The sequence below is a fragment of the Euprymna scolopes genome, chromosome 15, assembly GCF_053919585.1.
Source record: "Euprymna scolopes isolate OS-2025 chromosome 15, ASM5391958v1, whole genome shotgun sequence".
Classification (NCBI taxonomy): domain Eukaryota; kingdom Metazoa; phylum Mollusca; class Cephalopoda; order Sepiida; family Sepiolidae; genus Euprymna; species Euprymna scolopes.
Genome location: NC_136496.1, coordinates 27,890,685 through 27,906,983, shown reverse-complemented (window position 1 = coordinate 27,906,983; position 16,299 = coordinate 27,890,685). Strand labels below are relative to the sequence as shown.

Sequence of the window (16,299 nt, the reverse complement as noted above, 5' to 3'; positions counted from 1 at the left end):
TAATGTATATTATTTACCAAAGTGTATGAAAGTAAATCGCTACGAACAGGATTCGAACCTGTGCGGGCATTGCCCATTGGATTTCGAGTCCAACGCCTTAACAACTCGGCCATCGCAGCTGCCGTCGCACATCAAAATAAAAATTAGAGCATTACTGTATATTATTTACCAAAGTTTATGAAAGTAAATCGCTACGAACAGGATTCGAACCTGTGCGGGCATTTCCCATTGGATTTCGAGTCCAACGCCTTAACCACTCGGCCATCGCAGCTGCCGTCGCACATCAAAATAAAAATTAGAGCATTACTGTATATTATTTACCAAAGTTTATGAAAGTAAATCGCTACGAACAGGATTCGAACCTGTGCGGGCATTGCCCATGGGATTTCGAGTCCAACGCCTTAACCACTCGGCCATCGCAGCTGCCGTCGCACATCAAAATAAAAATTAGAGCATTACTGTATATTATTTACAAAGGTTTATGAAAGTAAATCGCTACGAACAGGATTCGAACCTGTGTGGGCATTGCCCATTATATTTCGAGTCCAACGCCTTAACCACTCGACCATCGCAGCTGCCGTCGCACTTCAAAATAAAAATTAGAGCATTACTGAATATTATTTACTAAAGTTTATGAAAGTAAATCGCTACGAACAGGATTCGAACCTGTGCGGGCATTGCCCATTGGATTTCGAGTCCAACGCCTTAACCACTCGGCCATCGCAGTTGCCGTCGCACATCAAAATAGAAATTAGAGCATTACTGTATATTATTTACCAAAGTTTATGAAAGTAAATCGCTACGAACAGGATTCGAACCTGTGCGGGCATTGCCCATTGGATTTCGAGTCCAACGCCTTAACCACTCGGCCATCGCAGCTGCCGTCGCACATCAAAATAAAAATTAGAGCATTACTGTATATTATTTACCCAAGTTTATGTAAGTAAATCGCTACGAACAGGATTCGAACCAGTGCGGGCATTGGCCATTGGATTTCGAGTCCAACGCCTTAACCACTCGGCCTTTGCAGCTGCTGTCGCACATCAAAATAAGAATTAGAGCATTACCGTATATTATTTACCAAAGTTTATGAAAGTAAATCGCTACGAACAGGATTCGAACCAGTGCGGGCATTGCCCATTGGATTTCGAGTCCAACGCCTTAACCACTCGGCCATCGTAGCTGCCGTCGCACATCAAAATAAAAATTAGAGCATTACTGTATATTATTTACCAAAGTTTATGAAAGTAAATCGCTACGAACAGGATTCGAACCTGTGCGGGCATTGCCCATTGGATTCCGAGTCCAACGCCTTAACCACTCGGCCATCGAAGCTGCTGTAGCATATCAAAATAAACATTAGATGATTAGTGTATATTCATTACCAAAGTGTATAAGAGTACATCGCTACAAACAGGATTCGAACCTGTGCGGGCATTGCCCATTGGATTTCGAGTCCAACGCCTTAACCACTCAGCCATCGCAGCTGCCGTCGCACATCAAAATACAAATTAGAGCATTACTGTATATTATTTACCAAAGTTTCTGACAGTAAATCGCTACGAACAGGATTCGACCCTGTGCGGGCATTGCCCATTGGATTTCGAGTCCAACGCCTCAACCACTCGGACATCGCAGCTGCCGTCGTACATCAAAATAAAAATTAGAGCATTACTGTATGTTATTTACCAAAGTTTATGAAAGTAAATCGCTACGAACAGGATTCGAACCTGTGCGGGCATTGCCCATTGGATTTTGAGTCCAACGCCTTAACCACTCGGCCATCGCAGCTGCCGTCGTACATCAAAATAAAAATTAGAGCATTATTGTATATTATTTACCAAAGTTTATGAAAGTAAATCGCTACGAACTGGATATAACCTGTGCGGGCATTGCCCATTGGATTTCGAGTCCAACGCCTTAACCACTCGGCCATCGCAGCTGCCGTCGCACATCAAAATAAAAATTAGAGCATTACTGTATATTATTTACCAAAGTTTATGAAAGTAAATCGCTACGAACAGGATTCGAACCTGTGCGGGGATTGCCCATTGGATTTCGGGTCCAACGCCTTAACCACTCGGCCATCGCAGCTGCCGTCGCACATCAAAATAAAAATTAGAGAATTACTGTATATTATTTACCAAAGTTTATGAAAGTAAATCGCTACGAACAGGATTCGAACCTGTGCGAGCATTGCCCATTGGATTTCGAGTCCAACGCCTTAACCACTCGGCCATCGCAGCTGCCGTCGCACATCAAAATAAAAATTAGAGCATTACTGTATATTATTTACCAAAGTTTATGAAAGTAAATCGCTACGAACAAGATTCGAACCTGTGCGGGCATTGCCCATTGGATTTCGAGTCCAACGCCTTAACCACTCGGCCATCGCAGTTGCCGTCGCACATCAAAATAGAAATGAGAGCATTACTGTATATTATTTACCAAAGTTTATGAAAGTAAATCGCTACGAACAGGATTCGAACCTGTGCGGGCATTGCCCATTGGATTTCGAGTCCAACGCCTTAACCACTCGGCCATCGCAGCTGCCGTCGCACATCAAAATAAAAATTAGAGCATTACTGTATATTATTTACCAAAGTTTGTGTAAGTAAATCGCTACGAACAGGATTCGAACCAGTGCGGGCATTGCCTATTGGATTTCGAGTCCAACGCCTTAACCACTCGGCCATTGCAGCTGCCGTCGCACATCAAAATAAGAATTAGAGCATTACCGTATATTATTTACCAAAGTTTATGAAAGTAAATCGCTACGAACGGGATTCGAACCAGTGCGGGCATTGCCCATTGGATTTCGAGTCCAACGCCTTAACCACTCGGCCATCGTAGCTGCCGTCGCACATCAAAATAAAAATTAGAGCATTACTGTATATTATTTACCAAAGTTTATGAAAGTAAATCGCTACGAACAGGATTCGAACCTGTGCGGGCATTGCCCATTGGATTCCGAGTCCAACGCCTTAACCACTCGGCCATCGAATCTGCTGTAGCATATCAAAATAAACATTAGATGATTAGTGTATATTAATTACAAAAGTGTATAAGAGTACATCGCTACGAACAGGATTCGAACCTGTGTGGGCATTGCCCATTGGATTTCGAGTCTAACGCCTTAACCACTCGGCCATCGCAGCTGCCGTCGCACATCAAAATAAAAATAAGAGCATTACTGTACGTTATTTACCAAAGTTTATGACAGTAAATCGCTACGAACAGGATTCGAACCTGTGCGGGCATTGCCCATTGGATTTCGAGTCCAACGCCTCAACCACTCGGCCATCGCAGCTGCCGTCGTACATCAAAATAAAAATTAGAGCATTACTGTATGTTATTTACCAAAGTTTATGAAAGTAAATCGCTACGAACAGGATTCGAACCTGTGCGGGCATTGCCCATTGGATTTTGAGTCCAACGCCTTAACCACTCGGCCATCGCAGCTGCCGTCGTACATCAAAATAAAAATTAGAGCATTATTGTATATTATTTACCAAAGTTTATGAAAGTAAATCGCTACGAACTGGATTCGAACCTGTGCGGGCATTGCCCATTGGATTTCGAGTCCAACGCCTTAACCACTCGGCCATCTCAGCTGCCGTCGCACATCAAAATTAAAATTAGAGCATTACTGTATATTATTTACCAAAGTTTATGAAAGTAAATCGCTACGAACAAGATTCGAACCTGTGCAGGCATTGCCCATTGGATTTCGAGTCCAACGCCTTAACCACTCGGCCATCGCAGCTGCCGTCGCACATAAGAATAAAAATTAGAGCATTACTGTATATTATTTATCAAAGTTTATGAAAGTAAATCGCTACGAACAGGATTCGAACCTGTGCGGGCATTACCCATTGGATTTCGAGTCCAACGTCTTAACAACTCGGCCATCGCAGCTGCCGTCGCACATCAAAATAAAAATTAGAGCATTACTGTATATTATTTACCAAAGTTTATTAAAGTAAATCGCTACGAACAGGATTCGAACCTGTGCGGGGATTGCCCATTGGATTTCGGGTCCAACGCCTTAACCACTCGGCCATCGCAGCTGCCGTCGCACATCAAAATAAAAATTAGAGCATTGCTGTATATTATTTACCAAAGTTTATGAAAGTAAATCGCTACGAACAGGATTCGAACCTGTGCGGGCATTGCCCATTGGATTTCGAGTCCAACGCCTTAACCACTCGGCCATCGCAGCTGCCGTCGCACATCAAAATAGAAATTAGAGCATTACTGTATATTATTTACCAAAGTTTATGAAAGTAAATCGCTACGAACAGGATTCGAACCTGTGCGGGGATTGCCCATTGGATTTCGAGTCCAACGCCTTAACCACTCGGCCATCGCAGCCACCGTCGCACATCAAAATAAAAATTAGAGCATTACTGTATATTATTTACCAAAGTTTATGAAAGTAAATCGCTACGAACAGGATTCGAACCTGTGCGGGTATTGCCCATTGGATTTCGAGTCCTACGCCTTAACCACTCGGCCATCGCAGCTGCCGTCGCACATCAAAATAAAAATTAGAGCATTACTGTATATTATTTACCAAAGTTTATAAAAGTAAATCGCTACGAACAGGATTCGAACCAGTGCGGGCATTGCCCATTGGATTTCGAGTCCAACGCCTTAACCACTCGGCCATCGCAGCTGCCGTTGCACATCAAAATAAACATTAGAGGATTAACGTATATTATTTACCAAAGTGTATGAAAGTAAATCGCTACGAACAGGATTCGAACCTGTGCGGGCATTGCCCATTGGATTTCGAGTCCAACGCCTTAACCACTCGGCCATCGCAGCTGCCGTCGCACATCAAAATAAAAATTAGAGCATTACTGTATATTATTTACAAAGGTTTATGAAAGTAAATCGCTACGAACAGGATTCGAACCTGTGTGGGCATTGCCCATTATATTTCGAGTCCAACGCCTTAACCACTCGGCCATCGCAGCTGCCGTCGCACATCAAAATAAAAATTAGAGCATTACTGTATATTATTTATCAAAGTTTATGAAAGTAAATCGCTACGAACAGGATTCGAACCTGTGCGGGCATTGCCCATTGGATTTCGAGTCCAACGCCTTAACCACTCGGCCATCGCAGCTGCCGTCGCACATCAAAATAAAAGATAGAGCATTACTGTATATTATTTACCAAAGTTTATGAAAGTAAATCGCTACGAACAGGATTCGAACCTGTGCGGGGATTGCCCATTGGATTTCGGGTCCAACGCCTTAACAACTCGGCCATCGCAGCTGCCGTCGCACATCAAAATAAAAATTAGAGCATTGCTGTATATTATTTACCAAAGTTTATGAAAGTAAATCGCTACGAACAGGATTCGAACCTGTGCGGGCATTGCCCATTGGATTTCGAGTCCTACGCCTTAACCACTCGGCCATCGCAGCTGCCGTCGCACATCAAAATAAAAATTAGAGCATTACTGTATATTATTTACCAAAGTTTATGAAAGTAAATCGCTACGAACAGGATTCGAACCTGTGCGGGGATTGCCCATTGGATTTCGAGTCCAACGCCTTAACCACTCGGCCATCGCAGCTGCCGTCGCACATCAAAATAAAAATTAGAGCATTACTGTATATTATTTACCAAAGTTTATGAAAGTAAATCGCTACGAACAGGATTCGAACCTGTGCGGGCATTGCCCATTGGATTTCGAGTCCTACGCCTTAACCACTCGGCCATCGCAGCTGCCGTCGCACATCAAAATAAAAATTAGAGCATTACTGTATATTATTTACCAAAGTTTATAAAAGTAAATCGCTACGAACAGGATTCGAACCAGTGCGGGCATTGCCCATTGGATTTCGAGTCCAACGCCTTAACCACTCGGCCATCGCAGCTGCCGTCGCACATCAAAATAAAAATTAGAGCATTACTGTATATTATTTACCAAAGTTTATGAAAGTAAATCGCTACGAACAGGATTCGAACCTGTGCGGGCATTGCCCATTGGATTTCGAGTCCAACGCCTTAACCACTCGGCCATCGCAGCTGCCGTCGCACATCAAAATAAAAATTAGAGCATTACTGTATATTATTTACCAAGGTTTATGAAAGTAAATCGCTACGAACAGGATTCGAACCTGTGTGGGCATTGCCCATTATATTTCGAGTCCAACGCCTTAACCACTCGGCCATCGCAGCTGCCGTCGCACATCAAAATAAAAATTAGAGCATTACTGAATATTATTTACTAAAGTTTATGAAAGTAAATCGCTACGAACAGGATTCGAACCTGTGCGGGTATTGCCCATTGGATTTCGAGTCCAACGCCTTAACCACTCGGCCATCGCAGCTGCCGTCGCACATAAGAATAAAAATTAGAGCATTACTGTATATTATTTACCAAAGTTTATAAAAGTAAATCGCTACGAACAGGATTCGAACCTGTGCGGGCATTACCCATTGGATTTCGAGTCCAACGTCTTAACCACTCGGCCATCGCAGCTGCCGTTGCACATCAAAATAAAAATTAGAGCATTACCGTATATTATTTACCAAAGTTTATGAAAGTAAATCGCTACGAACAGGATTCGAACCTGTGCGGGCATTGCCCATTGGATGTCGAGTCCAACGCCATAACCACTCGGCCATCGCAGCTGCCGTCGCACATCAAAATAAAAATTAGAGCATTACTGTATATTATTTACCAAAGTTTATGAAAGTAAATCGCTACGAACAGGATTCGAACCTGTGCGGGGATTGCCCATGGGATTTCGGGTCCAACGCCTTAACCACTCGGCCATCGCAGCTGCCGTCGCACATCAAAATAAAAATTAGAGCATTACTGTATATTATTTACCAAAGTTTATGAAAGTAAATCGCTACGAACAGGATTCGAACCTGTGCGGGCATTGCCCATTGGATTTCGAGTCCAACGCCTTAACCACTCGGCCATCGCAGCTGCCGTCGCACATCAAAATAAAAGATAGAGAATTACTGTATATTATTTACCAAAGTTTATGAAAGTAAATCGCTACGAACAGGATTCGAACCTGTGCGGGGATTGCCCATTGGATTTCGGGTCCAACTCCTTAACCACTCGGCCATCGCAGCTGCCGTCGCACATCAAAATAAAAATTAGAGCATTGCTGTATATTATTTACCAAAGTTTATGAAAGTAAATCGCTACGAACAGGATTCGAACCTGTGCGGGCATTGCCCATTGGATTTCGAGTCCAACGCCTTAACCACTCGGCCATCGCAGCTGCCGTCGCACATCAAAATAGAAATTTGAGCATTACTGTATATTATTTACCAAAGTTTATGAAAGTAAATCGCTACGAACAGGATTCGAACCTGTGCGGGGATTGCCCATTGGATTTCGAGTCCAACGCCTTAACCACTCGGCCATCGCAGCTGCCGTCGCACATCAAAATAAACATTAGAGCATTACTGTATATTATTTACCAAAGTTTATGAAAGTAAATCGCTACGAACAGGATTCGAACCTGTGCGGGCATTGCCCATTGGATTTCGAGTCCAACGCCTTAACCACTCGGCCATCGCAGCTGCCGTCGCACATCAAAATAAAAATTAGAGCATTACTGTATATTATTTACCAAAGTTTATAAAAGTTAATCGCTACGAACAGGATTCGAACCAGTGCGGGCATTGCCCATTGGATTTCGAGTCAAACGCCTTAACCACTCGGCCATCGCAGCTGCCGTCGCACATCAAAATAAACATTAGAGGATTAATGTATATTATTTACCAAAGTGTATGAAAGTAAATCGCTACGAACAGGATTCGAACCTGTGCGGGCATTGCCCATTGGATTTCGAGTCCAACGCCTTAACAACTCGGCCATCGCAGCTGCCGTCGCACATCAAAATAAAAATTAGAGCATTACTGTATATTATTTACCAAAGTTTATGAAAGTAAATCGCTACGAACAGGATTCGAACCTGTGCGGGCATTTCCCATTGGATTTCGAGTCCAACGCCTTAACCACTCGGCCATCGCAGCTGCCGTCGCACATCAAAATAAAAATTAGAGCATTACTGTATATTATTTACCAAAGTTTATGAAAGCAAATCGCTACGAACAGGATTCGAACCTGTGCGGGCATTGCCCATTGGATTTCGAGTCCAACGCCTTAACCACTCGGCCATCGCAGCTGCCGTCGCACATCAAAATAAAAATTAGAGCATTACTGTATATTATTTACAAAGGTTTATGAAAGTAAATCGCTACGAACAGGATCCGAACCTGTGTGGGCATTGCCCATTATATTTCGAGTCCAACGCCTTAACCACTCGGCCATCGCAGCTGCCGTCGCACATCAAAATAAAAATTAGAGCATTACTGTATATTATTTACTAAAGTTTATGAAAGTAAATCGCTACGAACAGGATTCGAACCTGTGCGGGCATTGCCCATTGGATTTCGAGTCCAACGCCTTAACCACTCGGCCATCGCAGCTGCCGTCGCACATAAGAATAAAAATTAGAGCATTACTGTATATTATTTACCAAAGTTTATAAAAGTAAATCGCTACGAACAGGATTCGAACCTGTGCGGGCATTACCCATTGGATTTCGAGTCCAACGTCTTAACCACTCGGCCATCGCAGCTGCCGTTGCACATCAAAATCAAAATTAGAGCATTACCGTATATTATTTACCAAAGTTTATGAAAGTAAATCGCTACGAACAGGATTCGAACCTGTGCGGGCATTGCCCATTGGATTTCGAGTCCAACGCCATAACCACTCGGCCATCGCAGCTGCCGTCGCACATCAAAATAAAAATTAGAGCATTACTGTATATTATTTACCAAAGTTTATGAAAGTAAATCGCTACGAACAGGATTCGAACCTGTGCGGGCATTGCCCATTGGATTTCGAGTCCAACGCCTTAACCACTCGGCCATCGCAGCTGCCGTCGCACATCAAAATAAAAATTAGAGCATTACTGTATATTATTTACCAAGGTTTATGAAAGTAAATCGCTACGAACAGGATTCGAACCTGTGTGGGCATTGCCCATTATATTTCGAGTCCAACGCCTTAACCACTCGGCCATCGCAGCTGCCGTCGCACATCAAAATAAAAATTAGAGCATTACTGAATATTATTTACTAAAGTTTATGAAAGTAAATCGCTACGAACAGGATTCGAACCTGTGCGGGCATTGCCCATTGGATTTCGAGTCCAACGCCTTAACCACTCGGCCATCGCAGCTGCCGTCGCACATAAGAATAAAAATTAGAGCATTACTGTATATTATTTACCAAAGTTTATAAAAGTAAATCGCTACGAACAGGATTCGAACCTGTGCGGGCATTACCCATTGGATTTCGAGTCCAACGTCTTAACCACTCGGCCATCGCAGCTGCCGTTGCACATCAAAATAAAAATTAGAGCATTACCGTATATTATTTACCAAAGTTTATGAAAGTAAATCGCTACGAACAGGATTCGAACCTGTGCGGGCATTGCCCATTGGATGTCGAGTCCAACGCCATAACCACTCGGCCATCGCAGCTGCCGTCGCACATCAAAATAAAAATTAGAGCATTACTGTATATTATTTACCAAAGTTTATGAAAGTAAATCGCTACGAACAGGATTCGAACCTGTGCGGGGATTGCCCATGTGATTTCGGGTCCAACGCCTTAACCACTCGGCCATCGCAGCTGCCGTCGCACATCAAAATAAAAATTAGAGCATTACTGTATATTATTTACCAAAGTTTATGAAAGTAAATCGCTACGAACAGGATTCGAACCTGTGCGGGCATTGCCCATTGGATTTCGAGTCCAACGCCTTAACCACTCGGCCATCGCAGCTGCCGTCGCACATCAAAATAAAAGATAGAGCATTACTGTATATTATTTACCAAAGTTTATGAAAGTAAATCGCTACGAACAGGATTCGAACCTGTGCGGGCATTGCCCATTGGATTTCGAGTCCAACGCCTTAACCACTCGGCCATCGCAGCTGCCGTCGCACATCAAAATAGAAATTAGAGCATTACTGTATATTATTTACCAAAGTTTATGAAAGTAAATCGCTACGAACAGGATTCGAACCTGTGCGGGGATTGCCCATTGGATTTCGAGTCCAACGCCTTAACCACTCGGCCATCGCAGCTGCCGTCGCACATCAAAATAAACATTAGAGCATTACTGTATATTATTTACCAAAGTTTATGAAAGTAAATCGCTACGAACAGGATTCGAACCTGCGCGGGCATTGCCCATTGGATTTCGAGTCCAACGCCTTAACCACTCGGCCATCGCAGCTGCCGTCGCACATCAAAATAAAAATTAGAGCATTACTGTATATTATTTACCAAAGTTTATAAAAGTAAATCGCTACGAACAGGATTCGAACCAGTGCGGGCATTGCCCATTGGATTTCGAGTCAAACGCCTTAACCACTCGGCCATCGCAGCTGCCGTCGCACATCAAAATAAACATTAGAGGATTAATGTATATTATTTACCAAAGTGTATGAAAGTAAATCGCTACGAACAGGATTCGAACCTGTGCGGGCATTGCCCATTGGATTTCGAGTCCAACGCCTTAACAACTCGGCCATCGCAGCTGCCGTCGCACATCAAAATAAAAATTAGAGCATTACTGTATATTATTTACCAAAGTTTATGAAAGTAAATCGCTACGAACAGGATTCGAACCTGTGCGGGCATTTCCCATTGGATTTCGAGTCCAACGCCTTAACCACTCGGCCATCGCAGCTGCCGTCGCACATCAAAATAAAAATTAGAGCATTACTGTATATTATTTACCAAAGTTTATGAAAGCAAATCGCTACGAACAGGATTCGAACCTGTGCGGGCATTGCCCATTGGATTTCGAGTCCAACGCCTTAACCACTCGGCCATCGCAGCTGCCGTCGCACATCAAAATAAAAATTAGAGCATTACTGTATATTATTTACAAAGGTTTATGAAAGTAAATCGCTACGAACAGGATCCGAACCTGTGTGGGCATTGCCCATTATATTTCGAGTCCAACGCCTTAACCACTCGGCCATCGCAGCTGCCGTCGCACATCAAAATAAAAATTAGAGCATTACTGTATATTATTTACTAAAGTTTATGAAAGTAAATCGCTACGAACAGGATTCGAACCTGTGCGGGCATTGCCCATTGGATTTCGAGTCCAACGCCTTAACCACTCGGCCATCGCAGCTGCCGTCGCACATAAGAATAAAAATTAGAGCATTACTGTATATTATTTACCAAAGTTTATAAAAGTAAATCGCTACGAACAGGATTCGAACCTGTGCGGGCATTACCCATTGGATTTCGAGTCCAACGTCTTAACCACTCGGCCATCGCAGCTGCCGTTGCACATCAAAATAAAAATTAGAGCATTACCGTATATTATTTACCAAAGTTTATGAAAGTAAATCGCTACGAACAGGATTCGAACCTGTGCGGGCATTGCCCATTGGATTTCGAGTCCAACGCCATAACCACTCGGCAATCGCAGCTGCCGTCGCACATCAAAATAAAAATTAGAGCATTACTGTATATTATTTACCAAAGTTTATGAAAGTAAATCGCTACGAACAGGATTCGAACCTGTGCAGGGATTGCCCATGGGATTTCGGGTCCAACGCCTTAACCACTCGGCCATCGCAGCTGCCGTCGCACATCAAAATAAAAATTAGAGCATTACTGTATATTATTTACCAAAGTTTATGAAAGTAAATCGCTACGAACAGGATTCGAACCTGTGCGGGCATTGCCCATTGGATTTCGAGTCCAACGCCTTAACTACTCGGCCATCGCAGCTGCCGTCGCACATCAAAATAGAAATTAGAGCATTACTGTATATTATATACCAAAGTTTATGAAAGTAAATCGCTACGAACAGGATTCGAACCTGTGCGGGCATTGCCCATTGGGATTCGAGTCCAACGCCTTAACCACTCGGTCATCGCAGCTGCCGTCGCACATCAAAATAAAAATTAGAGCATTACTGTATATTATTTACCAAAGTTTATAAAAGTAAATCGCTACGAACAGGATTCGAACCTGTGCGGGCATTGCCCATTGGATTTCGAGTCCAACGCCTTAACGACTCGGCCATCGCAGCTGCCGTCGCACATCAAAATAAACATTAGAGGATTAATGTATATTATTTACCAAAGTGTATGAAAGTAAATCGCTACGAACAGGATTCGAACCTGTGCGGGCATTGCCCATTGGATTTCGAGTCCAACGCCTTAACCACTCGGCCATCGCAGCTGCCGTCGCACATCAAAATAAAAATTAGAGCATTAATGTATATTATTTACCAAAGTTTATGAAAGTAAACCGCTACGAACAGGATTCGAACCTGTGCGGGCATTGCCCATTGGATTTCGAGTCCAACGCCTTAACCACTCGGCCATCGCAGCTGCCGTCGCACATCAAAATAAAAATTAGAGCATTACTGTATATTATTTACCAAAGTGTATGAAAGTAAATCGCTACGAACAGGATTCGACCCTGTGCGGGCATTGCCCATTGGATTTCGAGTCCAACGCCTCAACCACTCGGCCATCGCAGCTGCCGTCGCACATCAAAATAAAAATTAGAGCATTACTGTATATTATTTACAAAGGTTTATGAAAGTAAATCGCTACGAACAGGATTCGAACCTGTGTGGGCATTGCCCATTGGATTTTGAGTCCAACGCCTTAACCACTCGGCCATCGCAGCTGCCGTCGCACATCAAAATAAAAATTAGAGCATTACTGTATATTATTTACCAAAGTTTATGAAAGTAAATCGCTACGAACAGGATTCGAACCTGTGCGGGCATTGCCCATTGGATTTCGAGTCCAACGCCTTAACCACTCGGCCATCGCAGCTGCCGTCGAACATCAAAATAAAAATTAGAGCATTACTGTATATTATTTACCAAAGTTTATGAAAGTAAATCGCTACGAACAGGATTCGAAGCTGTGCGGGCATTGGGCATTGGCCATTGGATTTCGAGTCCAACGCCTTAACTACTCGGCCATCGCAGCTGCCGTCGCACATAAGAATAAAAATTAGAGCATTACTGTGTATTGTTTACCAAAGTTTATGAAAGTAAATCGCAACGAACAGGATTCGAACCTGTGCGGGCATTGCCCATTGGATTTCGAGTCCAACGCCTTAACCACTCGGCCATCGCAGCTGCCGCGGCACATCAAAATAAAAATTAGAGCATTACTGTATATTATTTACCAAGGTTTATAAAAGTAAATCGCTACGAACAGGATTCGAACCTGTGCGGGCATTGCCCATTGGATTTCGAGTCCAGCGCCTTAACCACTCGGCCATCGCATCTGCCGTCGCACATCAAAATAAACATTAGAGGATTAGTGTATATTAATTACCAAAGTTTATAAAAGTAAATCGCTACGAACAAGATTCGAACCTGTGCAGGCATTGCCCATTGGATTTCGAGTCCAACGCCTTAACAACTCGGCCATCGCAGCTGCTGTCGCACATCAAAATAAACATTAGAGCATTTGTGTATATTAATTACCAAAGTTTATAAAAGTAAATCGCTACGAACAGGATTCGAACCTGCGCGGCATTGCCCATTGGATTTATAGTCAAACGCCTTAACCACTCGGCCATCGCAGCTGCCGTCGCATATCAAAATAAAAATTAGAGCATTACTGTATATTAATTACCAAAGTTTATAAAAGTAAATCGCTACGAACAGGATCCGAACCAGTGCGGGCATTGCCCATTGGATTTCGAGTCCAACGCCTTAACCACTCGGCCATCGCAGCTGCCGTCGCATATCAAAATAAAAATTAGAGCATTACTGTATATTAATTACCAAAGTTTATAAAAGTAAATCGCTACGAACAAGATTCGAACCTGTGCAGGCATTGCCCATTGGATTTCGAGTCCAACGCCTTAACAACTCGGCCATCGCAGCTGCTGTCGCACATCACAATAAACATTAGAGCATTTGTGTATATTAATTACCAAAGTTTATAAAAGTAAATCGCTACGAACAGGATTCGAACCTGTGCGGGCATTGCCCATTGGATTTCGAGTCCAACGCCTTAACATCTCGGCCATCGCAGCTGCTGTCGCACATCAAAATAAACATTAGAGCATTTGTGTATATTAATTACCAAAGTTTATAAAAGTAAATCGCTACGAACAGGATTCGAACCTGTGCGGGGATTGCCTATTGGATTTCGAGTCCAACGCCTTAACCACTCGGCCATCGCAGCTGCTGTCGCACATCAGAATAATCATTAGAGCATTACTGTATATTAATTACCAAAGTTTATGAAAGTAAATCGCTAGGAACAGGATTTGAACCTGTGCGGGCATTGCCCATTGGATTTCGAGTCCAACGCCTTAACCACTCGGCCATCGCAGCTGCCGTCGTACATCAAAATAAAAATTAGAGCATTACTGTATATTATTTACCAAAGTTTATGAAAGTAAATCGCTACGAACAGGATTCGAACCTGTGCGGGTATTGCCCATTGGATTTCGAGTCCAACGCCTTAACCACTCGGCCATCGCAGCTGCCGTCGCACATCAAAATAAAAATTAGAGCATTACTGTATATTATTTACCAAAGTTTATGAAAGTAAATCGCTACGAACAGGATTCGAACCTGTGCGGGCATTGCCCATTGGATTTCGAGTCCAACGCCTTAACCACTCGGCCATCGCAGCTGCCGTCGCACATCAAAATAAACATTAGAGGATTAGTGTATATTAATTACAAAAGTTTATAAAAGTAAATCGCTACGAACAAGATTCGAACCTGTGCAGGCATTGCCCATTGGATTTCGCGTCCAACGCCGTAACAACTCGGCCATCGCAGCTGCTGTCGCACATCAAAATAAACATTAGAGCATTTGTGTATATTAATTACCAAAGTTTATAAAAGTAAATCGCTACGAACAGGATTCGAACCTGTGCGGGGATTGCCCATTGGATTTCGAGTCCAACGCCTTAACCATTCGGCCATCGCAGCTGCTGTCGCACATCAAAATAAACATTAGAGCATTTGTGTATATTAATTACCAAAGTTTATGAAAGTAAATCGCTAGGAACAGGATTCTAACCTGTGCGGGCATTGCCCATTGGATTTCGAGTCCAACGCCTTAACAACTCGGCCATCGCAGCTGCTGTCGCACATCAAAATAAACATTAGAGGATTAGTGTATATTAATTACCAAAGTTTATAAAAGTAAATCGCTACGAACAGGATACGAACCTGTGCGGGCATTGCCTATTGGATTTCGAGTCCAACGCCTTAACCACTCGGCCATCGCAGCTGCTGTCGCATATCAAAATAAAAATTAGAGCATTACTGTATATTAATTACCAAAGTGTATAAAATTAATCCGCTATGAACAGGATCCGAACCAGTGCGGGCATTGCCCATTGGATTTCGAGTCCAACGCCTTAACAACTCGGCCATCGCAGCTGCCGTCGCATATCAAAATAAAAATTAGAGCATTACTGTATATTAATTACCAAAGTTTATAAAATTAATTCGCTACGAACAGGATCCGAACCAGTGCGGGCATTGCCCATTGGATTTCGAGTCCAACGCCTTAACCACTCGGCCATCGCAGCTGCTGTCGCACATCAAAATACACATTAGAGGATTAGTGTATATTAATTACCAAAGTTTATAAAAGTAAATCGCTACGAACAAGATTCGAACCTGTGCAGGCATTGCCCATTGGATTTCGAGTCCAACGCCTTAACAACTCGGCCATCGCAGCTGCCGTCGCATATCAAAATAAAAATTAGAGCATTACTGTATATTAATTACCAAAGTTTATAAAATTAATTGGCTACGAATAGGATCCGAACCAGTGCGGGCATTGCCCATTGGATTTCGAGTCCAACGCCTTAACCACTCGGCCATCGCAGCTGCCGTCGCATATCAAAATAAAAATTAGAGCATTACTGTATATTAATTACCAAAGTTTATAAAAGTAAATCGCTACGAACCAGATTCGAACCTGTGCAGGCATTGCCCATTGGATTTCGAGTCCAACGCCTTAACCACTCGGCCATCGCAGCTGCTGTCGCACATCAAAATAAACATTAGAGCATTTGTGTATATTAATTACCAAAGTTTATAAAAGTACACCGCTACGAACAGGATTCGAACCTGTGCGGGCATTGCCCATTGGATTTCGAGTCCAACGCCTTAACCACTCGGCCATCGCAGCTGCCGTCGCACATCAAAATAAACATTTGAGCGTTAGTGTATATTAATTACCAAAGTTTATAAA

At 42.9% G+C, this 16,299-nt stretch overlaps 105 non-coding genes across 105 annotated transcripts; all 105 read right to left on the bottom strand.

The window, feature by feature from the left end:
• Nucleotides 1-37: 37 nt before the first annotated feature.
• Nucleotides 38-119, bottom strand: Trnas-cga (transfer RNA serine (anticodon CGA)). The gene has a single exon. It is a non-coding gene; the product is annotated as a tRNA-Ser (tRNA).
• A 70-nt stretch (nt 120-189) lies between these two features.
• Trnas-cga (transfer RNA serine (anticodon CGA)) lies at nt 190-271 on the bottom strand. Its single transcript has one exon. It is a non-coding gene; the product is annotated as a tRNA-Ser (tRNA).
• A 70-nt stretch (nt 272-341) lies between these two features.
• On the bottom strand, nt 342-423 carry Trnas-cga (transfer RNA serine (anticodon CGA)). Its single transcript has one exon. It is a non-coding gene; the product is annotated as a tRNA-Ser (tRNA).
• Nucleotides 424-493: 70 nt separating this feature from the next.
• Nucleotides 494-575, bottom strand: Trnas-cga (transfer RNA serine (anticodon CGA)). The gene has a single exon. It is a non-coding gene; the product is annotated as a tRNA-Ser (tRNA).
• A 70-nt stretch (nt 576-645) lies between these two features.
• Trnas-cga (transfer RNA serine (anticodon CGA)) lies at nt 646-727 on the bottom strand. Its single transcript has one exon. It is a non-coding gene; the product is annotated as a tRNA-Ser (tRNA).
• Nucleotides 728-797: 70 nt separating this feature from the next.
• Nucleotides 798-879, bottom strand: Trnas-cga (transfer RNA serine (anticodon CGA)). The gene has a single exon. It is a non-coding gene; the product is annotated as a tRNA-Ser (tRNA).
• Nucleotides 880-949: 70 nt separating this feature from the next.
• Trnas-cga (transfer RNA serine (anticodon CGA)) lies at nt 950-1,031 on the bottom strand. Its single transcript has one exon. It is a non-coding gene; the product is annotated as a tRNA-Ser (tRNA).
• A 70-nt stretch (nt 1,032-1,101) lies between these two features.
• Trnas-cga (transfer RNA serine (anticodon CGA)) lies at nt 1,102-1,183 on the bottom strand. The gene has a single exon. It is a non-coding gene; the product is annotated as a tRNA-Ser (tRNA).
• A 70-nt stretch (nt 1,184-1,253) lies between these two features.
• Trnap-cgg (transfer RNA proline (anticodon CGG)) lies at nt 1,254-1,335 on the bottom strand. Its single transcript has one exon. It is a non-coding gene; the product is annotated as a tRNA-Pro (tRNA).
• Nucleotides 1,336-1,405: 70 nt separating this feature from the next.
• Nucleotides 1,406-1,487, bottom strand: Trnas-cga (transfer RNA serine (anticodon CGA)). The gene has a single exon. It is a non-coding gene; the product is annotated as a tRNA-Ser (tRNA).
• A 70-nt stretch (nt 1,488-1,557) lies between these two features.
• Nucleotides 1,558-1,639, bottom strand: Trnas-cga (transfer RNA serine (anticodon CGA)). The gene has a single exon. It is a non-coding gene; the product is annotated as a tRNA-Ser (tRNA).
• Nucleotides 1,640-1,709: 70 nt separating this feature from the next.
• Nucleotides 1,710-1,791, bottom strand: Trnal-caa (transfer RNA leucine (anticodon CAA)). Its single transcript has one exon. It is a non-coding gene; the product is annotated as a tRNA-Leu (tRNA).
• A 221-nt stretch (nt 1,792-2,012) lies between these two features.
• Trnas-cga (transfer RNA serine (anticodon CGA)) lies at nt 2,013-2,094 on the bottom strand. Its single transcript has one exon. It is a non-coding gene; the product is annotated as a tRNA-Ser (tRNA).
• A 70-nt stretch (nt 2,095-2,164) lies between these two features.
• On the bottom strand, nt 2,165-2,246 carry Trnas-cga (transfer RNA serine (anticodon CGA)). The gene has a single exon. It is a non-coding gene; the product is annotated as a tRNA-Ser (tRNA).
• A 70-nt stretch (nt 2,247-2,316) lies between these two features.
• Nucleotides 2,317-2,398, bottom strand: Trnas-cga (transfer RNA serine (anticodon CGA)). The gene has a single exon. It is a non-coding gene; the product is annotated as a tRNA-Ser (tRNA).
• A 70-nt stretch (nt 2,399-2,468) lies between these two features.
• Trnas-cga (transfer RNA serine (anticodon CGA)) lies at nt 2,469-2,550 on the bottom strand. Its single transcript has one exon. It is a non-coding gene; the product is annotated as a tRNA-Ser (tRNA).
• Nucleotides 2,551-2,620: 70 nt separating this feature from the next.
• Trnas-cga (transfer RNA serine (anticodon CGA)) lies at nt 2,621-2,702 on the bottom strand. The gene has a single exon. It is a non-coding gene; the product is annotated as a tRNA-Ser (tRNA).
• A 70-nt stretch (nt 2,703-2,772) lies between these two features.
• On the bottom strand, nt 2,773-2,854 carry Trnas-cga (transfer RNA serine (anticodon CGA)). The gene has a single exon. It is a non-coding gene; the product is annotated as a tRNA-Ser (tRNA).
• A 70-nt stretch (nt 2,855-2,924) lies between these two features.
• On the bottom strand, nt 2,925-3,015 carry Trnap-cgg (transfer RNA proline (anticodon CGG)). Its single transcript has one exon. It is a non-coding gene; the product is annotated as a tRNA-Pro (tRNA).
• A 61-nt stretch (nt 3,016-3,076) lies between these two features.
• On the bottom strand, nt 3,077-3,158 carry Trnas-cga (transfer RNA serine (anticodon CGA)). The gene has a single exon. It is a non-coding gene; the product is annotated as a tRNA-Ser (tRNA).
• A 70-nt stretch (nt 3,159-3,228) lies between these two features.
• Nucleotides 3,229-3,310, bottom strand: Trnas-cga (transfer RNA serine (anticodon CGA)). Its single transcript has one exon. It is a non-coding gene; the product is annotated as a tRNA-Ser (tRNA).
• Nucleotides 3,311-3,380: 70 nt separating this feature from the next.
• On the bottom strand, nt 3,381-3,462 carry Trnal-caa (transfer RNA leucine (anticodon CAA)). Its single transcript has one exon. It is a non-coding gene; the product is annotated as a tRNA-Leu (tRNA).
• Nucleotides 3,463-3,532: 70 nt separating this feature from the next.
• Trnas-cga (transfer RNA serine (anticodon CGA)) lies at nt 3,533-3,614 on the bottom strand. The gene has a single exon. It is a non-coding gene; the product is annotated as a tRNA-Ser (tRNA).
• Nucleotides 3,615-3,684: 70 nt separating this feature from the next.
• On the bottom strand, nt 3,685-3,766 carry Trnas-cga (transfer RNA serine (anticodon CGA)). Its single transcript has one exon. It is a non-coding gene; the product is annotated as a tRNA-Ser (tRNA).
• Nucleotides 3,767-3,836: 70 nt separating this feature from the next.
• On the bottom strand, nt 3,837-3,918 carry Trnas-cga (transfer RNA serine (anticodon CGA)). Its single transcript has one exon. It is a non-coding gene; the product is annotated as a tRNA-Ser (tRNA).
• A 70-nt stretch (nt 3,919-3,988) lies between these two features.
• Nucleotides 3,989-4,070, bottom strand: Trnas-cga (transfer RNA serine (anticodon CGA)). The gene has a single exon. It is a non-coding gene; the product is annotated as a tRNA-Ser (tRNA).
• A 70-nt stretch (nt 4,071-4,140) lies between these two features.
• Nucleotides 4,141-4,222, bottom strand: Trnas-cga (transfer RNA serine (anticodon CGA)). Its single transcript has one exon. It is a non-coding gene; the product is annotated as a tRNA-Ser (tRNA).
• Nucleotides 4,223-4,292: 70 nt separating this feature from the next.
• Trnas-cga (transfer RNA serine (anticodon CGA)) lies at nt 4,293-4,374 on the bottom strand. Its single transcript has one exon. It is a non-coding gene; the product is annotated as a tRNA-Ser (tRNA).
• A 70-nt stretch (nt 4,375-4,444) lies between these two features.
• Nucleotides 4,445-4,526, bottom strand: Trnas-cga (transfer RNA serine (anticodon CGA)). Its single transcript has one exon. It is a non-coding gene; the product is annotated as a tRNA-Ser (tRNA).
• Nucleotides 4,527-4,596: 70 nt separating this feature from the next.
• Trnas-cga (transfer RNA serine (anticodon CGA)) lies at nt 4,597-4,678 on the bottom strand. Its single transcript has one exon. It is a non-coding gene; the product is annotated as a tRNA-Ser (tRNA).
• Nucleotides 4,679-4,748: 70 nt separating this feature from the next.
• Nucleotides 4,749-4,830, bottom strand: Trnas-cga (transfer RNA serine (anticodon CGA)). Its single transcript has one exon. It is a non-coding gene; the product is annotated as a tRNA-Ser (tRNA).
• Nucleotides 4,831-4,900: 70 nt separating this feature from the next.
• Trnas-cga (transfer RNA serine (anticodon CGA)) lies at nt 4,901-4,982 on the bottom strand. Its single transcript has one exon. It is a non-coding gene; the product is annotated as a tRNA-Ser (tRNA).
• Nucleotides 4,983-5,052: 70 nt separating this feature from the next.
• Trnas-cga (transfer RNA serine (anticodon CGA)) lies at nt 5,053-5,134 on the bottom strand. Its single transcript has one exon. It is a non-coding gene; the product is annotated as a tRNA-Ser (tRNA).
• A 70-nt stretch (nt 5,135-5,204) lies between these two features.
• On the bottom strand, nt 5,205-5,286 carry Trnas-cga (transfer RNA serine (anticodon CGA)). The gene has a single exon. It is a non-coding gene; the product is annotated as a tRNA-Ser (tRNA).
• A 70-nt stretch (nt 5,287-5,356) lies between these two features.
• Nucleotides 5,357-5,438, bottom strand: Trnas-cga (transfer RNA serine (anticodon CGA)). The gene has a single exon. It is a non-coding gene; the product is annotated as a tRNA-Ser (tRNA).
• A 70-nt stretch (nt 5,439-5,508) lies between these two features.
• Nucleotides 5,509-5,590, bottom strand: Trnas-cga (transfer RNA serine (anticodon CGA)). The gene has a single exon. It is a non-coding gene; the product is annotated as a tRNA-Ser (tRNA).
• A 70-nt stretch (nt 5,591-5,660) lies between these two features.
• Nucleotides 5,661-5,742, bottom strand: Trnas-cga (transfer RNA serine (anticodon CGA)). Its single transcript has one exon. It is a non-coding gene; the product is annotated as a tRNA-Ser (tRNA).
• A 70-nt stretch (nt 5,743-5,812) lies between these two features.
• On the bottom strand, nt 5,813-5,894 carry Trnas-cga (transfer RNA serine (anticodon CGA)). The gene has a single exon. It is a non-coding gene; the product is annotated as a tRNA-Ser (tRNA).
• A 70-nt stretch (nt 5,895-5,964) lies between these two features.
• Nucleotides 5,965-6,046, bottom strand: Trnas-cga (transfer RNA serine (anticodon CGA)). The gene has a single exon. It is a non-coding gene; the product is annotated as a tRNA-Ser (tRNA).
• Nucleotides 6,047-6,116: 70 nt separating this feature from the next.
• Trnas-cga (transfer RNA serine (anticodon CGA)) lies at nt 6,117-6,198 on the bottom strand. The gene has a single exon. It is a non-coding gene; the product is annotated as a tRNA-Ser (tRNA).
• Nucleotides 6,199-6,268: 70 nt separating this feature from the next.
• On the bottom strand, nt 6,269-6,350 carry Trnas-cga (transfer RNA serine (anticodon CGA)). The gene has a single exon. It is a non-coding gene; the product is annotated as a tRNA-Ser (tRNA).
• Nucleotides 6,351-6,420: 70 nt separating this feature from the next.
• Nucleotides 6,421-6,502, bottom strand: Trnas-cga (transfer RNA serine (anticodon CGA)). Its single transcript has one exon. It is a non-coding gene; the product is annotated as a tRNA-Ser (tRNA).
• A 70-nt stretch (nt 6,503-6,572) lies between these two features.
• Trnas-cga (transfer RNA serine (anticodon CGA)) lies at nt 6,573-6,654 on the bottom strand. The gene has a single exon. It is a non-coding gene; the product is annotated as a tRNA-Ser (tRNA).
• A 70-nt stretch (nt 6,655-6,724) lies between these two features.
• Trnas-cga (transfer RNA serine (anticodon CGA)) lies at nt 6,725-6,806 on the bottom strand. The gene has a single exon. It is a non-coding gene; the product is annotated as a tRNA-Ser (tRNA).
• Nucleotides 6,807-6,876: 70 nt separating this feature from the next.
• On the bottom strand, nt 6,877-6,958 carry Trnas-cga (transfer RNA serine (anticodon CGA)). The gene has a single exon. It is a non-coding gene; the product is annotated as a tRNA-Ser (tRNA).
• Nucleotides 6,959-7,028: 70 nt separating this feature from the next.
• Nucleotides 7,029-7,110, bottom strand: Trnas-cga (transfer RNA serine (anticodon CGA)). The gene has a single exon. It is a non-coding gene; the product is annotated as a tRNA-Ser (tRNA).
• A 70-nt stretch (nt 7,111-7,180) lies between these two features.
• Trnas-cga (transfer RNA serine (anticodon CGA)) lies at nt 7,181-7,262 on the bottom strand. Its single transcript has one exon. It is a non-coding gene; the product is annotated as a tRNA-Ser (tRNA).
• A 70-nt stretch (nt 7,263-7,332) lies between these two features.
• Nucleotides 7,333-7,414, bottom strand: Trnas-cga (transfer RNA serine (anticodon CGA)). The gene has a single exon. It is a non-coding gene; the product is annotated as a tRNA-Ser (tRNA).
• Nucleotides 7,415-7,484: 70 nt separating this feature from the next.
• On the bottom strand, nt 7,485-7,566 carry Trnas-cga (transfer RNA serine (anticodon CGA)). Its single transcript has one exon. It is a non-coding gene; the product is annotated as a tRNA-Ser (tRNA).
• A 70-nt stretch (nt 7,567-7,636) lies between these two features.
• Nucleotides 7,637-7,718, bottom strand: Trnas-cga (transfer RNA serine (anticodon CGA)). The gene has a single exon. It is a non-coding gene; the product is annotated as a tRNA-Ser (tRNA).
• A 70-nt stretch (nt 7,719-7,788) lies between these two features.
• On the bottom strand, nt 7,789-7,870 carry Trnas-cga (transfer RNA serine (anticodon CGA)). Its single transcript has one exon. It is a non-coding gene; the product is annotated as a tRNA-Ser (tRNA).
• A 70-nt stretch (nt 7,871-7,940) lies between these two features.
• Nucleotides 7,941-8,022, bottom strand: Trnas-cga (transfer RNA serine (anticodon CGA)). Its single transcript has one exon. It is a non-coding gene; the product is annotated as a tRNA-Ser (tRNA).
• Nucleotides 8,023-8,092: 70 nt separating this feature from the next.
• Nucleotides 8,093-8,174, bottom strand: Trnas-cga (transfer RNA serine (anticodon CGA)). The gene has a single exon. It is a non-coding gene; the product is annotated as a tRNA-Ser (tRNA).
• Nucleotides 8,175-8,244: 70 nt separating this feature from the next.
• Nucleotides 8,245-8,326, bottom strand: Trnas-cga (transfer RNA serine (anticodon CGA)). The gene has a single exon. It is a non-coding gene; the product is annotated as a tRNA-Ser (tRNA).
• A 70-nt stretch (nt 8,327-8,396) lies between these two features.
• Nucleotides 8,397-8,478, bottom strand: Trnas-cga (transfer RNA serine (anticodon CGA)). The gene has a single exon. It is a non-coding gene; the product is annotated as a tRNA-Ser (tRNA).
• Nucleotides 8,479-8,548: 70 nt separating this feature from the next.
• Nucleotides 8,549-8,630, bottom strand: Trnas-cga (transfer RNA serine (anticodon CGA)). The gene has a single exon. It is a non-coding gene; the product is annotated as a tRNA-Ser (tRNA).
• Nucleotides 8,631-8,700: 70 nt separating this feature from the next.
• On the bottom strand, nt 8,701-8,782 carry Trnas-cga (transfer RNA serine (anticodon CGA)). The gene has a single exon. It is a non-coding gene; the product is annotated as a tRNA-Ser (tRNA).
• Nucleotides 8,783-8,852: 70 nt separating this feature from the next.
• On the bottom strand, nt 8,853-8,934 carry Trnas-cga (transfer RNA serine (anticodon CGA)). The gene has a single exon. It is a non-coding gene; the product is annotated as a tRNA-Ser (tRNA).
• Nucleotides 8,935-9,004: 70 nt separating this feature from the next.
• Trnas-cga (transfer RNA serine (anticodon CGA)) lies at nt 9,005-9,086 on the bottom strand. The gene has a single exon. It is a non-coding gene; the product is annotated as a tRNA-Ser (tRNA).
• A 70-nt stretch (nt 9,087-9,156) lies between these two features.
• Nucleotides 9,157-9,238, bottom strand: Trnas-cga (transfer RNA serine (anticodon CGA)). Its single transcript has one exon. It is a non-coding gene; the product is annotated as a tRNA-Ser (tRNA).
• A 70-nt stretch (nt 9,239-9,308) lies between these two features.
• Nucleotides 9,309-9,390, bottom strand: Trnas-cga (transfer RNA serine (anticodon CGA)). The gene has a single exon. It is a non-coding gene; the product is annotated as a tRNA-Ser (tRNA).
• Nucleotides 9,391-9,460: 70 nt separating this feature from the next.
• On the bottom strand, nt 9,461-9,542 carry Trnas-cga (transfer RNA serine (anticodon CGA)). Its single transcript has one exon. It is a non-coding gene; the product is annotated as a tRNA-Ser (tRNA).
• A 70-nt stretch (nt 9,543-9,612) lies between these two features.
• Trnas-cga (transfer RNA serine (anticodon CGA)) lies at nt 9,613-9,694 on the bottom strand. The gene has a single exon. It is a non-coding gene; the product is annotated as a tRNA-Ser (tRNA).
• A 70-nt stretch (nt 9,695-9,764) lies between these two features.
• On the bottom strand, nt 9,765-9,846 carry Trnas-cga (transfer RNA serine (anticodon CGA)). The gene has a single exon. It is a non-coding gene; the product is annotated as a tRNA-Ser (tRNA).
• A 70-nt stretch (nt 9,847-9,916) lies between these two features.
• Trnas-cga (transfer RNA serine (anticodon CGA)) lies at nt 9,917-9,998 on the bottom strand. Its single transcript has one exon. It is a non-coding gene; the product is annotated as a tRNA-Ser (tRNA).
• Nucleotides 9,999-10,068: 70 nt separating this feature from the next.
• Nucleotides 10,069-10,150, bottom strand: Trnas-cga (transfer RNA serine (anticodon CGA)). Its single transcript has one exon. It is a non-coding gene; the product is annotated as a tRNA-Ser (tRNA).
• A 70-nt stretch (nt 10,151-10,220) lies between these two features.
• On the bottom strand, nt 10,221-10,302 carry Trnas-cga (transfer RNA serine (anticodon CGA)). The gene has a single exon. It is a non-coding gene; the product is annotated as a tRNA-Ser (tRNA).
• A 70-nt stretch (nt 10,303-10,372) lies between these two features.
• Trnas-cga (transfer RNA serine (anticodon CGA)) lies at nt 10,373-10,454 on the bottom strand. Its single transcript has one exon. It is a non-coding gene; the product is annotated as a tRNA-Ser (tRNA).
• A 70-nt stretch (nt 10,455-10,524) lies between these two features.
• Trnas-cga (transfer RNA serine (anticodon CGA)) lies at nt 10,525-10,606 on the bottom strand. Its single transcript has one exon. It is a non-coding gene; the product is annotated as a tRNA-Ser (tRNA).
• Nucleotides 10,607-10,676: 70 nt separating this feature from the next.
• Nucleotides 10,677-10,758, bottom strand: Trnas-cga (transfer RNA serine (anticodon CGA)). The gene has a single exon. It is a non-coding gene; the product is annotated as a tRNA-Ser (tRNA).
• Nucleotides 10,759-10,828: 70 nt separating this feature from the next.
• On the bottom strand, nt 10,829-10,910 carry Trnas-cga (transfer RNA serine (anticodon CGA)). The gene has a single exon. It is a non-coding gene; the product is annotated as a tRNA-Ser (tRNA).
• Nucleotides 10,911-10,980: 70 nt separating this feature from the next.
• Nucleotides 10,981-11,062, bottom strand: Trnas-cga (transfer RNA serine (anticodon CGA)). Its single transcript has one exon. It is a non-coding gene; the product is annotated as a tRNA-Ser (tRNA).
• Nucleotides 11,063-11,132: 70 nt separating this feature from the next.
• Trnas-cga (transfer RNA serine (anticodon CGA)) lies at nt 11,133-11,214 on the bottom strand. Its single transcript has one exon. It is a non-coding gene; the product is annotated as a tRNA-Ser (tRNA).
• A 70-nt stretch (nt 11,215-11,284) lies between these two features.
• Nucleotides 11,285-11,366, bottom strand: Trnas-cga (transfer RNA serine (anticodon CGA)). Its single transcript has one exon. It is a non-coding gene; the product is annotated as a tRNA-Ser (tRNA).
• A 70-nt stretch (nt 11,367-11,436) lies between these two features.
• Nucleotides 11,437-11,518, bottom strand: Trnas-cga (transfer RNA serine (anticodon CGA)). The gene has a single exon. It is a non-coding gene; the product is annotated as a tRNA-Ser (tRNA).
• Nucleotides 11,519-11,588: 70 nt separating this feature from the next.
• Trnas-cga (transfer RNA serine (anticodon CGA)) lies at nt 11,589-11,670 on the bottom strand. Its single transcript has one exon. It is a non-coding gene; the product is annotated as a tRNA-Ser (tRNA).
• A 70-nt stretch (nt 11,671-11,740) lies between these two features.
• Nucleotides 11,741-11,822, bottom strand: Trnas-cga (transfer RNA serine (anticodon CGA)). Its single transcript has one exon. It is a non-coding gene; the product is annotated as a tRNA-Ser (tRNA).
• Nucleotides 11,823-11,892: 70 nt separating this feature from the next.
• Nucleotides 11,893-11,974, bottom strand: Trnas-cga (transfer RNA serine (anticodon CGA)). The gene has a single exon. It is a non-coding gene; the product is annotated as a tRNA-Ser (tRNA).
• Nucleotides 11,975-12,044: 70 nt separating this feature from the next.
• Trnas-cga (transfer RNA serine (anticodon CGA)) lies at nt 12,045-12,126 on the bottom strand. Its single transcript has one exon. It is a non-coding gene; the product is annotated as a tRNA-Ser (tRNA).
• Nucleotides 12,127-12,196: 70 nt separating this feature from the next.
• Trnas-cga (transfer RNA serine (anticodon CGA)) lies at nt 12,197-12,278 on the bottom strand. Its single transcript has one exon. It is a non-coding gene; the product is annotated as a tRNA-Ser (tRNA).
• A 70-nt stretch (nt 12,279-12,348) lies between these two features.
• Nucleotides 12,349-12,430, bottom strand: Trnas-cga (transfer RNA serine (anticodon CGA)). The gene has a single exon. It is a non-coding gene; the product is annotated as a tRNA-Ser (tRNA).
• Nucleotides 12,431-12,500: 70 nt separating this feature from the next.
• On the bottom strand, nt 12,501-12,582 carry Trnas-cga (transfer RNA serine (anticodon CGA)). Its single transcript has one exon. It is a non-coding gene; the product is annotated as a tRNA-Ser (tRNA).
• Nucleotides 12,583-12,652: 70 nt separating this feature from the next.
• Trnal-caa (transfer RNA leucine (anticodon CAA)) lies at nt 12,653-12,734 on the bottom strand. The gene has a single exon. It is a non-coding gene; the product is annotated as a tRNA-Leu (tRNA).
• A 70-nt stretch (nt 12,735-12,804) lies between these two features.
• On the bottom strand, nt 12,805-12,886 carry Trnas-cga (transfer RNA serine (anticodon CGA)). Its single transcript has one exon. It is a non-coding gene; the product is annotated as a tRNA-Ser (tRNA).
• A 70-nt stretch (nt 12,887-12,956) lies between these two features.
• Trnas-cga (transfer RNA serine (anticodon CGA)) lies at nt 12,957-13,045 on the bottom strand. Its single transcript has one exon. It is a non-coding gene; the product is annotated as a tRNA-Ser (tRNA).
• A 70-nt stretch (nt 13,046-13,115) lies between these two features.
• Nucleotides 13,116-13,197, bottom strand: Trnas-cga (transfer RNA serine (anticodon CGA)). Its single transcript has one exon. It is a non-coding gene; the product is annotated as a tRNA-Ser (tRNA).
• A 70-nt stretch (nt 13,198-13,267) lies between these two features.
• Nucleotides 13,268-13,349, bottom strand: Trnas-cga (transfer RNA serine (anticodon CGA)). Its single transcript has one exon. It is a non-coding gene; the product is annotated as a tRNA-Ser (tRNA).
• A 70-nt stretch (nt 13,350-13,419) lies between these two features.
• Nucleotides 13,420-13,501, bottom strand: Trnas-cga (transfer RNA serine (anticodon CGA)). Its single transcript has one exon. It is a non-coding gene; the product is annotated as a tRNA-Ser (tRNA).
• A 70-nt stretch (nt 13,502-13,571) lies between these two features.
• On the bottom strand, nt 13,572-13,652 carry Trnay-aua (transfer RNA tyrosine (anticodon AUA)). The gene has a single exon. It is a non-coding gene; the product is annotated as a tRNA-Tyr (tRNA).
• Nucleotides 13,653-13,722: 70 nt separating this feature from the next.
• Trnas-cga (transfer RNA serine (anticodon CGA)) lies at nt 13,723-13,804 on the bottom strand. Its single transcript has one exon. It is a non-coding gene; the product is annotated as a tRNA-Ser (tRNA).
• Nucleotides 13,805-13,874: 70 nt separating this feature from the next.
• Trnas-cga (transfer RNA serine (anticodon CGA)) lies at nt 13,875-13,956 on the bottom strand. The gene has a single exon. It is a non-coding gene; the product is annotated as a tRNA-Ser (tRNA).
• A 70-nt stretch (nt 13,957-14,026) lies between these two features.
• Nucleotides 14,027-14,108, bottom strand: Trnas-cga (transfer RNA serine (anticodon CGA)). Its single transcript has one exon. It is a non-coding gene; the product is annotated as a tRNA-Ser (tRNA).
• Nucleotides 14,109-14,178: 70 nt separating this feature from the next.
• On the bottom strand, nt 14,179-14,260 carry Trnas-cga (transfer RNA serine (anticodon CGA)). The gene has a single exon. It is a non-coding gene; the product is annotated as a tRNA-Ser (tRNA).
• A 70-nt stretch (nt 14,261-14,330) lies between these two features.
• On the bottom strand, nt 14,331-14,412 carry Trnas-cga (transfer RNA serine (anticodon CGA)). Its single transcript has one exon. It is a non-coding gene; the product is annotated as a tRNA-Ser (tRNA).
• Nucleotides 14,413-14,482: 70 nt separating this feature from the next.
• On the bottom strand, nt 14,483-14,564 carry Trnas-cga (transfer RNA serine (anticodon CGA)). The gene has a single exon. It is a non-coding gene; the product is annotated as a tRNA-Ser (tRNA).
• A 70-nt stretch (nt 14,565-14,634) lies between these two features.
• On the bottom strand, nt 14,635-14,716 carry Trnas-cga (transfer RNA serine (anticodon CGA)). The gene has a single exon. It is a non-coding gene; the product is annotated as a tRNA-Ser (tRNA).
• A 222-nt stretch (nt 14,717-14,938) lies between these two features.
• Nucleotides 14,939-15,020, bottom strand: Trnas-cga (transfer RNA serine (anticodon CGA)). The gene has a single exon. It is a non-coding gene; the product is annotated as a tRNA-Ser (tRNA).
• Nucleotides 15,021-15,090: 70 nt separating this feature from the next.
• Nucleotides 15,091-15,172, bottom strand: Trnas-cga (transfer RNA serine (anticodon CGA)). The gene has a single exon. It is a non-coding gene; the product is annotated as a tRNA-Ser (tRNA).
• A 70-nt stretch (nt 15,173-15,242) lies between these two features.
• On the bottom strand, nt 15,243-15,324 carry Trnas-cga (transfer RNA serine (anticodon CGA)). Its single transcript has one exon. It is a non-coding gene; the product is annotated as a tRNA-Ser (tRNA).
• A 70-nt stretch (nt 15,325-15,394) lies between these two features.
• On the bottom strand, nt 15,395-15,476 carry Trnas-cga (transfer RNA serine (anticodon CGA)). Its single transcript has one exon. It is a non-coding gene; the product is annotated as a tRNA-Ser (tRNA).
• A 70-nt stretch (nt 15,477-15,546) lies between these two features.
• On the bottom strand, nt 15,547-15,628 carry Trnas-cga (transfer RNA serine (anticodon CGA)). The gene has a single exon. It is a non-coding gene; the product is annotated as a tRNA-Ser (tRNA).
• Nucleotides 15,629-15,698: 70 nt separating this feature from the next.
• Nucleotides 15,699-15,780, bottom strand: Trnas-cga (transfer RNA serine (anticodon CGA)). Its single transcript has one exon. It is a non-coding gene; the product is annotated as a tRNA-Ser (tRNA).
• Nucleotides 15,781-15,850: 70 nt separating this feature from the next.
• Trnas-cga (transfer RNA serine (anticodon CGA)) lies at nt 15,851-15,932 on the bottom strand. The gene has a single exon. It is a non-coding gene; the product is annotated as a tRNA-Ser (tRNA).
• Nucleotides 15,933-16,002: 70 nt separating this feature from the next.
• Nucleotides 16,003-16,084, bottom strand: Trnas-cga (transfer RNA serine (anticodon CGA)). The gene has a single exon. It is a non-coding gene; the product is annotated as a tRNA-Ser (tRNA).
• Nucleotides 16,085-16,154: 70 nt separating this feature from the next.
• Trnas-cga (transfer RNA serine (anticodon CGA)) lies at nt 16,155-16,236 on the bottom strand. The gene has a single exon. It is a non-coding gene; the product is annotated as a tRNA-Ser (tRNA).
• Nucleotides 16,237-16,299: the final 63 nt, after the last annotated feature.